At 37.9% G+C, this 16,834-nt stretch overlaps 1 long non-coding RNA gene across 1 annotated transcript in view; it reads right to left on the bottom strand.

The window, feature by feature from the left end:
• Positions 1–7,166: 7,166 nt before the first annotated feature.
• The window catches only part of LOC147506280 (uncharacterized), a 50,963-nt gene continuing 41,295 nt past the window's right edge, over positions 7,167–16,834 (bottom strand). The window contains exons 2-3 of the long non-coding RNA XR_015194033.1: positions 7,916–7,965; positions 7,167–7,254 (exon numbers count right to left, since the gene is read on the bottom strand). This is a non-coding gene — a long non-coding RNA (uncharacterized LOC147506280). The remainder of the gene's footprint in view (positions 7,255–7,915; positions 7,966–16,834) is intronic.

Raw genomic sequence — 16,834 nt, 5'->3', positions numbered from 1 at the left:
ACCCGCATTATGCAGAGATGTTATCGGCTCTAGTAATTCTGCATGTGTATTTGACACTATCCCGTTGAATCCCCGCAGGTACATTTTTGCAAAGATATCGTAGTTTAACCGTGACTATGTTCATCTTACATGAGGGCTTGGTGGTCCTTCTAAGTATGCAAATTTAGCCAAATTAGGCGTGTAAGACGGGTTTAAGGGTAGAATAGCAAAATCATTTACTGTTGCCTTGTTACCAAGAGATAATTAGATGTAACATCTTTTTATTTTTAATTAGATGTACTGTATGCATTCATTAATTAAAAAGGAAAAATATTAGTATTATTTAGTTACACACAATCTTGTGCTCAAGACCTTACCAAGCGGCTCCTTCCCAATAAATAAATTTGAAAGTGGCATATCATGGAATTGTAACTATGTTAATAGATTATCTTCTTAGTCTTTTAGGGTATAGAAGAAACCCTAGTTTGAAATGGTATGCACAACGTGTCCATGTGTCTGACATGAGTGTCCAAGTGTTTGTGCGTCTGACACGGATTGTGTTAGGGTGTAAACGAAACAACCCCGAAAATAAATAGGATCTTGGAAGCAATGTAACAAGAACATTACAAGAGACTTTAAATGAATGCGACGAAATTATGACAACAACAAGAATTTACGAGGTTCGGCAATTTGCCTACGTCCTCAAGAGCACTCCAGTTTCTCTTATTAAAGATGATAAGCCCTTACAAAGCTCTCTGTCTCTTACTCTCTAAGTTTTGGTTTCCTTAATGAAACCAAAACACAAAATCACTCAAGACTACTGATTCTTTCTCTCTGAATCGTGTATAAAAGGAATGAATCAAAGCACTCATTTATAGGCATCTGATTCCCCTCTGCAATAGTTGCAAATAGTTGCAAACTATTTTGAATCCACAATTTAAGGCTTGTTGTCTCCATGCTTTTTGTGATTTGCATTTATAAAGAATCTCCTTTGTTGACAAGCTTAATTTGGCGGTGGTCACTCATTCACTTTGAATTGAGTTATTGCTTTAATTGACTTATCAATCAGGCTTCACACTTACCTATCAATCTCCCACTTGGAGACTGAAACCAAATCATCTTTAATCTTGTGAAACCTGGTGGCTGGTGCGCTCATTCCACGATCTTCAAGCTTGAAGACCTACTGAAGTTGAACACAACTTCAGTTTGTCAATTGTGACCGTCTTGGTCAACATGTCGGCTAGGTTCTTACTCCCCTGAATCTTCTCAAGTTTTAGAGTACCATCTTCCAGAAGTGTACGAATGAAATGGTACCTCCGGTCTATGTGCTTCGTCCTTGAGTGAAACGCCGAGTTTTTTGCAAGATGAATCGCACTTTGACTGTCACTGTATAATGTGCTATTCTCTTGTTCCTTACCCAGTTCCTCTAAAAGACCTTGTAACCAAATCATCTCCTTGCTAGCTTCTGTGACTGCGACATACTCAGCCTATGTAGTTGATAGAGCTACAATCTTCTGCAGTTGAGCGACCCAACTTACTGCAGTGGAACCCATAGTGAACACATACCCAGTAGTGCTCCGACGATGATCAATTTCACCAACTAAGTTAGTGTCTACATAACCCTGTAGTAAACTGTCACCTTGACCAAAGCATAAAGACATATCGTTGGTACCTCTTAAGTACCTGAGAATCCACTTCACTGCATCCCAGTGATGTTTTCCCGGATTGCTCATAAATGGAAACTTTCATCGCTCCCCATCTGACGGGCAATGTCGTTGCCGTACCGGATCATAGCATACATTAGACTGCCGATAGCTGATGCGTATGGCACCTTTGCCATAAATTCTTTTTCCTGCTTTGTCTTTGGCGACTGCTCCTTGGATAACCTGAATGACTAGCCAAGGGTGTGCTAACTGGTTTAGCATCACTCATGTTAAAACGTTTTAGAACTTTTTCAACATACTCTATTTGAGACAGCTTCAGTGTCCCATTTGCTCTGTCCCTGTTGATTCTCATTCCAAGAATCTGTTTGGCAGGTCCGAAATCCTTCATAGCAAACTCATTTGCTAGTTGCTTCTTCAAGTTCATTATTTCTTTCATGTTTGACCCTGCCACCAACATGTCATCCACATAGAGTAAAAGGATGATATAGCTGGTGCCAAACTTCTTGAAGTAGCAACAGTGATCCGCATTGCACCGGTTGTAGCTATTACCGTGCATAAAGCTGTCGAACTTCTTGTACCACTGTCTGGGAGCTTGCTTTAGTCCATACAAACTCTTTCTGAGCTTGCAAACCATTTTCCCCTTGCCATGAATTGAGTAACCCTGTGGTTGCTGCATGTAAATCTCTTCCTCTAAATTGCCATGGAGAAATGCAGTCTTCACATCAAGCTGCTCAAGATACAAGTCTTCTGCAGCCACAATACTCAACACCACTCTGATAGTGGTTAGCTTCATAACTGGGGAGAAAATTTCCGTGTAGTCGATGCCTTCTTTCTGTTGAAAGCCTTTGACTACCAATCTGGCCTTGTACCGCTTACTCCCATCATGTTCTTCCTTAACTCTGTAAACCCATTTGTTGTGTAGAGCCCGCTTTCCCATGGGTAGTTTAGCCAACTCCCAAGTATGGTTTGAGATGAGGGATTCCATCTCATCCTGTATAGCTAGCTCCCACTTGCTTGCATCCTCTACCTCTAATGCTTCATCATAGCATTGGGGTTCACCACCATCAGTAAGCAACAAGAAGTGGACATAAGTAGATGACAGATACCTTGTGCTCGGCACGGGTGGCCTAGATGACTTTCTCGATTCAGGGGCAGGAGTTGGACTCTGTGGTGTTGCACCCTCAACACTACCATCTGTGTCTAGTCGAGGAACCTCAACAACCGGTTGTTGTTCTGTAACGCGACTAGCTTCAAGGTCTTCCAACTCAACATACTCAGTATCACTGAGTTGTGTATCATTCCTGTCTTTGTACATCACCTTCTCATTGAATACCACATCTCTGCTTCTTATGATTTTTCGATTTTGGTAGTCCCAAACGCGATAACCAAACTCGTCGATGCCATATCCAATAAATGTGCATTTCAAGGACTTGGGGTCCAGCTTGCCCCTAGCATTGTCACTGATATGTACATAGGAAATACAACCAAAAACTTTCAAGTGTGAAAGCTTTACCTCTTTTCCGCTCCAAGCTTCCTCTAGAATTTTGAAATCCAATGGAACTGATGGTCCATAATTAACCAAGTAAGCTACTGTACTGATTGCCTCCGCCTAGAATTGCTTTGGCAATCCAGCGTGAATACGCATGCTCCTAGCACGCTCTGTCAGTTTTGTTCATTCTTTCTACAACACCATTCTGCTGAGGTGTCCCTAGAACAGTCTTTTCCATCCTGATCCCACTGGAAGAACAAAATGCTTTGAACTCTTTGTCGCCATATTCTCCACCATTATCGGACCGCAAGCATTTTAGCTTCAGCCCTGTTTGATTTTCCACCATGGCTTTCCAGTCTTTGAACACGTCGAAGACCTCCGACTTTTGTCTAAGGAAATAGACCCAAACTTTCCTTGTGCAGTCATCAATAAAGGTGACGAAGTAAGACTTCCCACCGATTGAGGCCATAGTAGCTGGCCCCCAAACATCAGTATGAACTAGCTCAAGCTTTTGGCTTTTCGGAGTTTTTCCGACTTTCTAAAATCTTACCCTTTTCTACTTCCCGAAGATGCAGTCTTCACACATGGCAATCTCAATAGATTGTACACCAGGTACCTTTCCCTTTGAGTGTAGGATTTTTAATCCTTTCTCACTCATGTGCCCAAGTCTTCTGTGCCATAGGTTTGGATCATCCTTGCTATGAGCCAATACAATGGAACCACATGCATTTGTGGTTAAGTAGAGAGTACTGTCTTTCTGGTCACGTGTAACTATCCTTGCACCATTCGAAACCTTCCAAGCATCATTTGCAAAGGTTGTAACATAACCTTCATTTGCAAGTTGCCCCACTGAGATTAGATTTCTCCTTAAGTCAGGTTCGTGCCTAACTTCCTTCAATCTCCATACAGACCCATTTAGCTTGATCTGTATATCACCTTTTCCGATGATACTGCATGGTTGGTCATCTCCTAGAAATACCTTTCCAAGATCACCAGGTACATAGTTCTCAAAGAACTCTTTGTGTGCAGTGGCGTGGAATGAAGCACCAGAGTCCAACACCCAGGACTCGGCTTTGCTCTCCATAGAGCAAATTAAGGCATCCTCAGCAACAATATTTACTCTGTGATCCTTCTCAGCTTCCCTCTTTGGAGATCGACATTCGTTAGCATAATGGCCTTTCTTGCCACAATTCCAACATACACCTTTCGATTTTCTTGACTTTGACTTGCCCCTCTTGGGTTTGGATCCACCATGACCCGAACCGCTATGTGAGATTCTTCCTCTGCTTTCAACATTTAAAGCAGTACTTGAAGACTCCCCAGTAGCTTGTTTTATGTTTTCTTCTGTCATAATCAAACTTACCACACTGTCGAATTCCAACTTTAACTTCCCGGCAGAGCTACTAATAGTTGTTACCATACCTGCCCAACTTTTGGGCATTTGACTTAGAACCAACAAGGCTCTAATCTCATCGCTGAACGTTATTTCAACTGACGAAAGTTGAGAAGTCACCGTGTTAAACTCGTTTAGATGTTCTGCGAAAGATCCTCCTTCATGCATCTTTAAAGTAAATAACTTTTTAATAAGATGCACCTTGTTTGCTGCTGAGGGTTGCTCGTACATCTTTGATAAGGCGGCCATCACTATACCAAAAGCGGGGATATCTAACGATCAAAACCGTTACTAAAAATATTTGTAACGGTTTTTTTGCATCATAGTTTTGGCATTGCTAATTCGTTATTAATATTCGTAACGGTTTATAACCGTTACATAATTATTTATTGTAACGGTTTTTAACCGTTACTAAAATATTTACTAACGGTTTTCTTTGCTCAATTGTATTACTCTTTAGCAACGGTTTTATAAAATTAGTAACACTTTTTGGTGTTACTCTTTTTTAACATCAGTAACGGTTTTATAAAATTAGTGACATCAGTAACGGTTTTATAAAAATAGTAACGCTTTTTTGTGTTACTCTTTTCTAACATTAGTAACGGTTTTATAAAGTTAGTAATGGTTTTTTGTGTTACTCTTTTCTAACATTAGTAACGCTTTTATAAAGTTAGTAACGTTTTTTTGTGTTATTTATTGCAAAGCTTAGTAACGGTGAAGAACCGTTACAAAACTATTTCATATGTACAAAAAAAAAAATTCCCCAAAACCCCCCTTTTTGGGGGACTACTTAACCTGCATAAAGATGCCCCCACTTATTGGGTATTTTACAATCGTCCATAATATAAACAAGAAATCTCACAAGTACATCCAATCACATAATCTTTTATTAAAATAACATCACCAAAACGTCTTTCATAAATAGGACTTGCCACGAAATACACACTGTTTTCCAAATCAATGGGACTTGTCCTTAAACTCAAGCTCTCACATCATTTGTACAAAACTAGCACCTTCAGTAGTTGTAAGCATCAGGGGATGACTTTGGGATGGTATCATCAAAAAAGTCCCTTTCATCCTATACACCAATAGAAATAAATAAAAAAGAGTCGAGCAGTAGAAAACAAATATGTATATATAGATATATACTTATATCCTATTCTTAAGTAGTAGCTCCTTATACTCAAACTACGGAATTCAGAAAACAGAGTATGGTAGCATAATTCTTAAGTAGCAGTATGTTTTGTCCCTTCCAAGAGATCGGAAAGTTCAGTATTTATTTTCACTGGTCCAACAACCAAACTCACAAAAAATGTGGCAACAGGGTCTCATACTCCTAACAATATGAGCAATTCAAACTCCAATAAACTGTTCCACTTGAGCAGTCTTCAAAGATCCTACTTTTGACACTGTTTTGTGCCTTCCAGAAAAATATTTGACGCAAGGAGGTGTTCTCTCGTCTCATATACAACCCTACAGACTCTATTAATTCCATGGGAAGAGTAAGAGAACAGTTCTATTGATTATTACTAAAGAAGCTCATGGAGTCCAAAAAAAGCTGTCACAGAACATTTAATTAAGTCAAGCATATATATACATAAATTTACATAAATTTCCATATAAATTATTCAACTTAAAAAAAGTAAAAGAACAAGGTCAATGGAGACATCTGGGAGAAATGTACTCTTCGGTTCCTACAAAAGAATTTGACGTGTTATGGGCTCGCCTACAAATATAGGAGGTGGTTGATTTTACGGATCTTCATTTTGCAGAAACACGAGGCACCAAAACCTGTCACATCAAGATGAAATGTGTAGTAACATTAGGTACAAGACCATGCCATATTTAATGCAACAATGTTTAATGAGTAATTTCACCAAATGAAATGATAATTCTAGGATTTCTTTCATGAATAGTGACACAAGTCATAAAATGTACTATTGTGTTTTACACTCTTTTATAATCACAATAAAGGGTTTCATTAGTGCGGGTGTAAAATCAGTTCCCATATGCTATTCGAAAGATAAATAAAAAACTATGTTACATGGACACACCATATTTTAGAAATAATCCATGTCACTAATCCACATGTCCATGTCGGACACAACACGGACACATATTGTATGTGATATACCTCGATTTTCTTATATTTCGCCATGCCAGGCGCTTCGTATATGTGTCGGATACGGACACACGTATCCGTGTCAATGTAACTTATTAGATAAAAATCATGTTTGTTAGTATGTTTTACCATACGTACAAATGGAGCAAGATACAACAACTCACTGAACCCCTTTACAGTGCTTACATGTTACATGGAGGTGTCTTTAGATTCCCTCACTAAGCTATATCTTTGAAGATTCTTGACCACTACTAGTGTGTATCTACGGGTATGATCATATGGAATTCCCAAATTTTCACTTCCTCTTTTCTGGTCAAACTAAACGTGATCTTTTACATGAGTCTCTTGTTTCACATTTCACATGAAATTAACTAAATAACACTTTTGGACAGAGTGTCTCATTATCATCTTCATGTGGGCTTTGTTTAAAAAGTAGGTATATCGTGCAGAAATATAAAAGTTTGTGTAGTGTAGGTTAAGTAGAAGAGTATGTAACATACTTGAGGATTGCAGGATGTTAAAAAGGATAGATCAAAAGCAGCTAACACTATATGGCCATCCTGTTGGAGTAAAACATTTTCAGGCTTCAAGTCCCGATATATTATTCCTGTATTGTAGAGACATGAAGAAGAAAGAAGCATGATTGACGAATAATGTAAAAGACAACACAAATGCAATTAGAATACACATAAAATCTTATCCATCTAATATTGTGAAATGGGAAGTATGTGAACAATCTTAGGAAACACCCCCCACACACACACACACACACACACACAAAAGAATATCCAACGCTCAACAGTAATGCTTATGAATAATTATCTTAAGGTCTTAATAAAAACCAGGCATTCGAAGGAAAAGTGCTTTGGAACACAAACGTTAACAATACTCAATGAATGGGAATTATTGAATCTATATAACCGAACAACTTGAGGTGAGCAGCAAAAAATTAACTTCAGATAAACCATTAGTTAAATTTCTTGCATAAAGGAGGATCTCAAATAGGCCTAATGACATGATAAGCCATTCACACGATGCTTGAATCATACTTTAATAGTTTAATGCACAAGCTAGACCCAGAAGATGCAGTTTATATCAAGCTTTCGAGGAAAGCACACAAAGTAGGAAGAATAAAAAAATAAACCTCTTAACACAACAAGTATGCAGAAAAGAACCACCTATACATACACTTTGCAATTGTAACAGCTTTGTCATAATCAGGAAAAACATTTATCCCATGAAACAACACGTCTATCTTATAAATTTACCTAAACAATGAAGGTATTCCAATCCAATTAAGACTTCTGCAGCATAGAATCTGGCAAAGTTACACAATGATCAATGATGAAGTCAGTACACTATTTGAAGAAATATGTGTAAGAATGTACTTTATTTATAATGTCTTTGATAATGAACGGAAATAACACGAGATCACTTTCATGTTACTTAGGATGGTGCTCTCACCACATGATTGCTTCTTCTATACTATTTTAGCATAAAACTAAAATTAGCGGCCATAAATAGAGGTGAACTAGTAATCGTGAGAAAATAAATATAGATCCAAGTTCACAAAGAAACAAATTCCTTGACATGAATATATTTTCACCGGAACAAAGACAGACCTTAGACTAGATACTATATATTCAAGTTTTCGGGACATATTACTAAGCGAAGTTATCTTATATCAATTCAGTGAACAGATCATGCTTTGTGTGAACTTTAGCGATTCTCCTAATCCAACCTAAAAAAGGCAAGTTTGGAACCATTCATGCACCTATTACATTTAAAATGTAAAATCTGCTTTTCAGAGAAGCGATTCTGACTAACTAAATCTATGGTCAAAGACCATCATTTGTGGGCATACCTCCAAAATGAATGTTTCTTGGCATTCATAGAGATGAGGAAAAATCAATTGAAGATTAAAGGTACCTCCACAGATATTCCTCTTTGAAAATCTTCATAGGTTGCTTGTCAAGCAACGCAAAGAGCTCCCCACCGGGGACGTAGATGCGTTATCAAACAAACATCGTAGCGATCAGAAGAAAATAGAAAAATTAGAAATTGTATTAATGGATACAATCATAATGGGTATAATTAAGACTTTAGAGGATTACATCAACACCTAAAAACTAGCCGTGGCTAAGTTACCAGGACCATGAAAACCAAATTAGCATTTTGGCAGTTGGCTGTTTACAACTTTACATCCCATTTTGTTAGCGGTGATATGCTACAAACAGATAATAATATTGAACCCTAAACCATAAAAATGCTAAATTCATTACCTTGTTACGATTCAACATTTCCAATTTGTCCACCGCCTTCATGGCATATAATTCAATTGTGCCTTGCAATTGTACCAAATGAAACGCAAAGACTCCACCGAAAATAAAGCATTCACATTTAGCATCACATGCAATCATGATAAAGGGTACACAATTAGATACACAAAACCAGTAAAATAATTCTTTAGCTCTACAATGACAATTTTTACCGGATTAACGGCTACGATAATGACATCAAGCAACCCTCAGATACTAGACCATATGGGAACATCACCCACCTTCTGAATTGCTATCCAAGAAGAATTGTTCTTTTTATGTGGCCTGGGAAAGACAGGTTGAGAATGTATTGCCCAAAGATCATCTGGTCTCTAAAGAATGGTTAAGAAAAATATTCACATTAGCTTTATTACAATTGAAACAGAATAATTGTGCCATATAACAATTAAAAAGTCTAGAAGGTAGGGAAAATAACAAAAACTCAACAGGCAGAACCTCCTCATCTCCATCAGCTCTATTGACTCCACCTTTAGTTCGAGAATCCCAACGCTCAATGGAAAACAGTCCAAGGCTCCACCATCCTCCCTCCTCCTTTATCGGGCTTAGGACCGGCAAAGGCAAACCAATTATATTGATTTTGCACAAAGCGGAGTTAAAAATGGGTTAGTACTTTCTTCAACCTGCTAAGCAAACAAGCATACAAATACTGCAATCAAATTTAATAAATAGATATAGTACGAACATATTAACGTCAATACTCATCCATACCAAAGAAAGACCATAAGTTTGTCAAGTCACTATGACATCCATATTAAACAAAAAACAAACGACATTCAAAACATAAAGTAACCAAACCATACTGAAAAATTCCAAGTTTAGAAAGTTTGCATATCCCAAACAACTTATTAAGAAAATTGCATCCTTGACTCAAGCCAAATTAAAGGACCTCCTGCACTAAAGCCATCCAAAAATCTAACTCCATCTTGGGGCCCATCGTAAACAAGAGCATCACCAACTAAGACTTCCTCTATGTAGACCTTTTTCTCACCTGCGAGAACTTTTCTGCCATTGCAATCTCCTCCAAATTGCTGTCAGCATGACATACCCTTTAGCAACCACTACACCATTCCTATCTAATAAAGATACATTTGGTGAAGAACCAAGCGTCCCAGAAGGAGGATTCAAATTAGCAAACATATTCATCAAGTTTTGTTGAGTCGAGTGACGAACAGAACTGGAACCGACTTCAGTTTCTGGTGTTGTTGGGCCGCACGGTGGTTGAGCAATCGATGGTCCATTGTTTTTGACAGCCTTAAGTACATCCTGACACAATTTATAGTAACAATTGGTTATACATAATGATATTGTATGCAATAAAGCACAAGTGCAAATTGCAAACTCACCTTTAACACGCCCATGACATTAGCTAAGGAAGACTTCACCTCATTCATTTCCCCCTTCAACTCAGAATTGGATGAAGAGCTTGCTTGCTGCAATAATGCCTTGGCAATACCTATACGTTGCAATTGTTTCTTAGACTTGTTCGAGCTGATTCCACGAGTTCTACTCCCTTTGTCGGGCCCAAAGACTTCAGACAACTCATCATTATCGAAGTCTACTTCCATTACACGCCCACACCACCAGCCGCTTGCTTTTTTTCTTTTTATGAGAAGCCTCCACTTGTTCCTATAATATTAACCACCGATATGAGTAATACAATATGCAACATAGTCTATATACAATACCAACACACCGGTAAGTTCAAGCTTCAATGTTATTAGAACTTACATAATGGGTCCGAAGCTCTCTAATATAGTTCCATCACGACGCCATGTCTTTTTTCCAACTATCTACCCGTCCATGTTTTCTCGCTGGGATCTTCTTTATCCTACAAAAAATCCTTAATAGTTGTTAGCATAACGTGATAAGAAATCATTAGTGCAAGAATAGACACCTACCATTTTATCCGGTTTATGGACATATGTGTCCCAGCCCATTAGTATGTTGATATATGTTCTTTTTGGCATTCTGCATTCTTTCGTTTCTAGCTCTCACTTCACGGTACTCTCATTTCTAACAAACGCAGCCCAATGATTTGGGTCCTTACCATCTGGGCATGCTGCAATACCTTCTTCCACGCTCCCGCACTTACGCAAAATCTCTTTTCGCAGGGCATACATTGCTGATCTGAACTTTTGGGGAAAGTCATTTTCAACTTCTCGGCGTGCCATTGCTTGGGGAACATTAGGCTCAAATTCTTCCTACATGAACAAAGTGACTTTTGTTCATTTCATATTAAGTAAATTTCCATACATAGGGCTGGACAACATGTAGATATAGGATTTGAAAAACATACTAATATTCAAGAATAATGGATGCTATCATCGAAATTAAAGTACATGTAAACCTTACCATTAATTTATTCCAGACATTATCCTTAAAGCTTCCATCTATTTTCCTCCAATCCTTGTAATGAATTGGAATACGTGATCGAACATAAATACCAACCTGGGTATTCCATTTGGCATGGTTAGGACCCACAGCAATGCCATCCTCATTGAACTCTATAGGAAACTTGGTAATCGTTGGTGAGTTTCCCAAAAGCTGAGATGTGTGAGTCTGAAGTTGAATTATGAGATGGAAGTGGGACTGAACTCGAAGGCTGGGAAGCAATAGGTTGAGATTGACCTGGTGCCATTATTAAATAGCCTACTATATGACAAAAAAATGTTATAACAAATAGGTAAAACTAGGATACCACAAAAAAATGACAAAGTTCAAAAGTATACATTTATAGAGACTATTCTTGATTAAAAAAAAAGGATAAAAAACAACTCAAACACACCTTTCACCCAACTACACAAAGAAACTTCAAAATAGAAAGATTTTATATATCTAAAAGTAGAAAATGAGAAGTTCGCATGCAACTAAAAATCTCACAATATAATAGTGCAACTATTACAATCAGGTTAGACTTTCCATCAACTACCGCAAATTAGGTTGGTCCTCAAGAATAGATTGGAAGTGGGTTGGTGCATCTAGTTCATCAACTCGACTTGTCAATCGCCTAGGGCGAATTTATGACTACCCACCAGTTAGGATTTCTCAAATCCTTCGAGTAAAACACCTGACTAGCCTCAGAAGTAAGAATCACCGGCTCATCAAAGTACTGATCAACACTCTTTAGCCTATTGAGATTAACCATCACCAAATTAGAATCTGGACAAAGTTTACAACCATTGGTCTTGTCATCTACCCTCACCCAATTGCGGTAAAGACAACATGCTGGAAGGTCGTATAGTCCAACTCTATTATCTGTTCGATAACCCCATACCACTTAGTTGATGCATCAATGGGATTTTTGTCTTTCCTACTCGACATAAACGTAGTGATTGCTTTCAAGCAAACACCACTATCTTGTGTGGAAACTGTTTAGATCATGCGACCTAGTAGAGAACACAAAACCATTAACACGGTACTTTTATATGTTTTAGCTTTGAACAATGGTCCTTGGACAAATCGCCATAAGTCACAATCAGGTGTCTTTTCGCGACCAACAACCGTGAAAAAAAAAAAGCAATTAGAAAGATAAAATTAAAATACTAATTGTAATATCATACAAAACTAAATTATATATAAAACAATACCTTGTCATATAACCACACAATAAACTCAGTCTGTATCTCCACTTCTATCTTTGCTACCCCTTTTCTTCTGGCACGTGCAGTTGCTTGCAAGGCACAATATTCACTACAATTTGTTTATGCAGTTTGACACGACTATTTATTACAACTTTTTAGACTAGTAAATGTTTGAGTCAAATCTATCAAAAAAAATCAAACATGTAATGTTCATCAAGCTTTTCAATGTCGAGTCAAAAAAGAACCCACTTACGGATTTGTATCCATTGTTCCTTGCCTAGGATCACAGTTTTACCCTCAAGTATAGGCCCTTCATCACTATACTCTCCATCTTCATCTAGAAACGCCTCACGAGTAGCTTTGTGATTTCCATCCCGAGAATTTGGCATGTACTCCATAGCATACCTAACAGACTCATAAACAATATAGGACTCCGCAATGGAGCCTTCAACATAACGTTTATTGCTCGGAATATTTTTACACTCCTTCATTGCCCTATTAAAATAAACAAAACCAAAATTGTACTTTGTAGTTTCGTCGATAATAATTGCCACTAAATAAGAAATAAAAGTAAAGGCATTTTACATACCGTTCAAATGGATACATCCACCTAGGATACATAGGTCCACAAATCAGCCCTTCATCACCCAAATGCACCAAGAGGTGGATGCTGATATCAAAGAAAGCGGTTGGAAAATACTTTTCCAATACACACAATGCCTCTGCAACCATGTATTTGGCATCTTGGATTTCCTTTCGGATTAAGACTTTCGAACATAGAAGATTAAAAAATAAGCTAATCTGATGAATAGCTCTACGCAAATCGCGGTGTTTTGGAAAAGTGTGTTGAAGCAAAACTGGAAGCAAGTAACACATAATCACGTGATAGTCATGTGATTTCATTGTAAGCAAACCAAGAGGACTCAAAGTGACAACGTTTTTTAAGTTTGATGAAAAACCTGTAGGAAGCTTCAAGTTCTTCAAAATTGTGTAGAACTCAAGCTTCTCATCTTTATTCAAGACAAATGGGGCCTTTGGTTTAACAGATCTCCCTGTGATTGGGTCTGTTTGCATCCATTGACTACTATGAATTCCTATTTTCTTCAAATCCTCTCGTGCCTAAACTGTATCATTTGTTTTGTCTTTCTTGTCAAGAATCGCATTTATTATGTGTTCTGCCACGTTCTTCTCATCGTGCATCACGTCAATAACATGTCAAATTTTATGCTTCGACCAATATTCCAGTTCAAAGAGAATAGACCTCTTATACCATGCTTCAGTAACTTCATAATCTTCATCATCTTCATCATTTCCAATAGCAACCACATCCACATCATCTATACTCCGTTTGGTACCTTTTAATACTTTCCCAGGTACATAATGGACACGACTTAACATTTTCTCAATTACTTCTCCCTTTAACCTTGGTGGAGGAGGGTTTAACTCTTTTGTCTTAAGTCCTAAATACTTGCCTTGCCTAAATGGGTGATCAGATTTAAGAAACATCCGGTAATTTGTATAGACGATCTTCTTTGCGTTCCGAAGATGCATAGACGGAGTTTCATCACCACAAATAGGACAGGCTTTGTAACCATGTGTTACTACCGATAAATTGCCATACGCTGGTAAATCATGAATGCCCCACATCAACATAGCCCTAAAAGTAAAATGCTCCTGTTTGTGCATGTCATAAGTCGCCACCCCTTCTTTCCATAACTGTTGTAACTCATCAACTAGTGGTCTAAGGAGTACATCGATGTTTTGACTGAGTGCGCCCCGCCCGTATTAACAACGACATCATATGAAACTCAGATTTGGGGGCACAAAGGCGGTGGTGATTATAAGGCACCACAAAAACACAGCCAACAACTATAACCATTGGATTGAAACACCGTGGATTGAATCCATCGGTTGCAATTCCAAGCCAAACATTACGCCCTTGCTTAGCAAAATCGGCCAATCATCTTTACATGTCTTCCACTGAAGTGAGTCGATTGGATGCCTCATATAATTCCAAGAAGGTGTATTTCCTCATCGTGCCATGTCATTTCACGAGCTATCCATGGTATAGTGTACAACCTTTTGAGTCTAGGAATCAAAGGGAAATGTCTCAATACTTTTCGCCTCTTTTTGTTTCTTTCTTCCCGATTTCCCCTCCTTTACTTTGTACCTAGGAGTTTCAATTTATGTCATGGAATAAGCCAAATGGATAGGAAATTATCTTCGTGTCATATTGAAAGGAAAATCTGAAGAGGATGGTGACAAAGAGATCCTTGAATAAATACACGGTTACCCGATTTTTCACCAGAAGAATTCTCGCCCGTGATAACGGTGGTTGACATTGCAACACCATCAAGCGAGTCCCATTGCATAACCCATCTCTCGGGGCAATATTGCTAAAGAACATTATTGGACAACCTTCTTTAGCTTGAGTCAAAATGGTGGCAGACCTGTGGGATCAAGTGAGTTTAGGTACTCATTTGGATATTGATTAATATTTCTTGGATTATTTGCATCCGCCTCATCCAACTTGTCGCCAGCCTAGAAAAGTCATAGTTTCTCCCGGGAACATACGTTAAAGTCGCCGCATTAATGGCATTGACATCATCATTCCTCGCAGAAAAGAATTGTCCGCTTCGTTAAATAGTCGGGTGATGAAATGGAAGTTTCATCCAAATGAGGATAAGTAGCGTAAATCAGGTCCTGAAGATGTGTGCAATGATGGATCGTTGAGGGTAGCTCAATAACCGCCTTCGTGATCGTTTCCAACCCGATGACATAAAATGTGAAATAGAATATTATGAGAATTCTAATAGAGAGGAATATTATAAATTAGGATTTAAAATGTTTGTACCTTTGTTATCTAGAAAAGGTACAAACAAGCATGGTTATCTAGAAAAGTAGAAAAGGAATTCCCGATTACATCCTCGCGGATGCATCCCTTTCAAGATGGCCCACCACCCGAAAAGGTGTACACCACGCTTGAATCCTAGATTTAACCGCCGCCTCTCGAATGCAACAACAGTTCCTTCTTTATAGAATTCACCAATTCTTTTCCAAATCCCCTCGTGATAAGCATAGTAATATATATATATCGTGATTACCGGGTTATTTCAAAATACTATAATTACATATTTAGTTTTCCTTTTAAACTGTTGATTCAGAGGTGTGAGTTCCCGGATTTCCCACAATCGAAAGTAAAAGCAACCTATGACTCCCAAACGGGCCAATCATAGTAATAAAACCAATGATTCCCAAACGCTTAATCATCAGAATAACAACAACCATCCCGAACAATCAACAGAACCTCACACCTAGTTATAAAACAACCGGGTAATCCTTACCCAAGATTAAAAATCCATCTCTCTCTCCCCCCATCGAGACACAAGAGAGAACCCTTCCCAAAACCAGTTTTACTCTTTTAACAAAGAAAATAAATCCCCACTACCCCGATTTCACAAAAACCATTTCACACGAAAGCTATCCATATATATAGTTTATATCGAGGAATACAATGCAAAACATGGATATCACATATACATGCATGGTTGATACGCAAACTATTTTTCTCAATTTAAAACAATCAAATCATGCATGAAAATAAGCATGCTATATATTGGCATGTAAGTTCCTACCTTAGCAAGCTCCGTTCTCCTCAAGCCCACTTTAACCTAATCAAGCCCACTTAACCAAATCCACCGAGATCACTCCTATAACATCAGATGTATACGCCGGTCGTTAGAGTTTATCAAACTAACGAGGAAATTTTATCTACGAAAAGTCTAAAAAGAATCTCGACGTTAAGGATTTGGTTTTGTAGATAGCATCAAAACCAAATTCTTTCTCAACGCTAATAATACTAACGTTGAATATTACTAAGTGGGTTGAATAATACTAACGTTAATAATTTAACGTTGAATATTACTAACGTTAATAATAATACTAACGTTGATAATACTAACGCTAATAATACTAACGTTGAATATTACTAACGTTAATAATACTAACGCTACTAATAATGCTAACGTTGAATATTGTAGATAGCATAGTAATTCTTTTCTCGACGCTAATAATACTAAGTGGGTGTTCTTTCTCACTCACCGATACTCAACGCGGATCTTAAACAAGCCTAGAACCAACATCAATTCTTTAAAATAGATTGAATATACTAAAATCCTTACCAAATCGGTAGAATAGCTCCTTAGCTTCGGTTCCACCAATTTTCGCCACTCTAGCTTCTCCTCCACCAATTTTCGAAGCTCTACTT

Source organism: Coptis chinensis, chromosome 4 (assembly GCF_015680905.1).
Source record: "Coptis chinensis isolate HL-2020 chromosome 4, ASM1568090v1, whole genome shotgun sequence".
Taxonomy (NCBI): Eukaryota; Viridiplantae; Streptophyta; class Magnoliopsida; order Ranunculales; family Ranunculaceae; genus Coptis; species Coptis chinensis.
Note: the sequence above shows the minus strand (reverse complement) of the source record. Positions and strands in the feature narration are given on the sequence as shown.